The sequence below is a fragment of the Ptychodera flava genome, chromosome 1 (assembly GCF_041260155.1).
Source record: "Ptychodera flava strain L36383 chromosome 1, AS_Pfla_20210202, whole genome shotgun sequence".
Classification (NCBI taxonomy): Eukaryota; Metazoa; Hemichordata; class Enteropneusta; family Ptychoderidae; genus Ptychodera; species Ptychodera flava.
This window is the reverse complement of record NC_091928.1, coordinates 26,234,888-26,235,884: the sequence shown is the minus strand read 5'-3', so window position 1 is coordinate 26,235,884 and position 997 is coordinate 26,234,888. Positions and strand designations below refer to the sequence as shown.

General features: G+C 29.6%; 1 long non-coding RNA gene across 1 annotated transcript in view; it reads right to left on the bottom strand.

Annotated features, from left to right (window-relative positions):
• Positions 1-302: 302 nt before the first annotated feature.
• LOC139133850 (uncharacterized) overlaps positions 303-997 on the bottom strand; it is a 19,664-nt gene continuing 18,969 nt past the window's right edge. The window contains exon 4 of the long non-coding RNA XR_011552663.1: positions 303-457. This is a non-coding gene — a long non-coding RNA (uncharacterized lncRNA). The remainder of the gene's footprint in view (positions 458-997) is intronic.

Below are 997 nucleotides of genomic sequence, written 5' to 3'. Positions count from 1 at the left end.
AAATTGATGGATGTTTCATATTTCTGGTCCTTCACAAAAAGGGATTGAGAGGTCAGTTCCAAGGATTCCATTTCATGAGATATTTTTACTATAACACACAAAACACACTCTCATTCATACAAAATGGAAGGCATGTGTACAAGATGAAAATTGTAATTTTATTTCACATTGAATAATACTGTGCTAATCATTGATTGGTATAAAGAGAATAGCACTCTACAGTGTAACAGTGCTGGTGAAAAATTGAAAATGAATTGATTATTAAGATATCAATTTGATAATTTGGTTCACAACTTCACTGTTCTCACAGCAGGTTCAATCACTATGTACAAGAATAAGGATAGGTGTCTGTTTAATATTAATTTGAAAGTTACATTAAATTAAGGAGAGATTGAGTTGTATTTTTTTAATCTTGTGAATTACAACATACCGACTCCAAACCAATACCAATGAATACCTGCAGATAAAGCCTAAGAAAAGGTGAAACAATGCATTCTGTAACAAATAGTCTATTTACATATCCTTCAATGGATGTTTATTTACATGACTTATACTGAATATTTGTTTACATTGCAAATGCTTAATTTCTATTGAAATAGCCTATATGACCTACTACATTAAATGTCTATTTACATGACCTACATACAGTGCTAGTCTAAATTTATATTACATAGCCTACATTGAAATTTCCTAAATATACATTTTTATGATTAAATACCTGAAGCATAATGAAATACTCAGTACTTAGCTTATCAGCACAGTCTGTACATCAAAAGTATGCACTGTTATTGTTGAAATTGAATTCAAATTAAGACTAGAATTGACTTGTCAACAAATACAATAATCATTACACATACATACACTGTATTGAAAAAGTATGGTATTAACCATGTTAGCATTCTAAAGATAATTAGATTCATACACAGAACCAGAATGCTGAAAATGTAATCTACAAGTTACAGCTAATGTCCCTTTTAATGTCACATGCATAAAACAT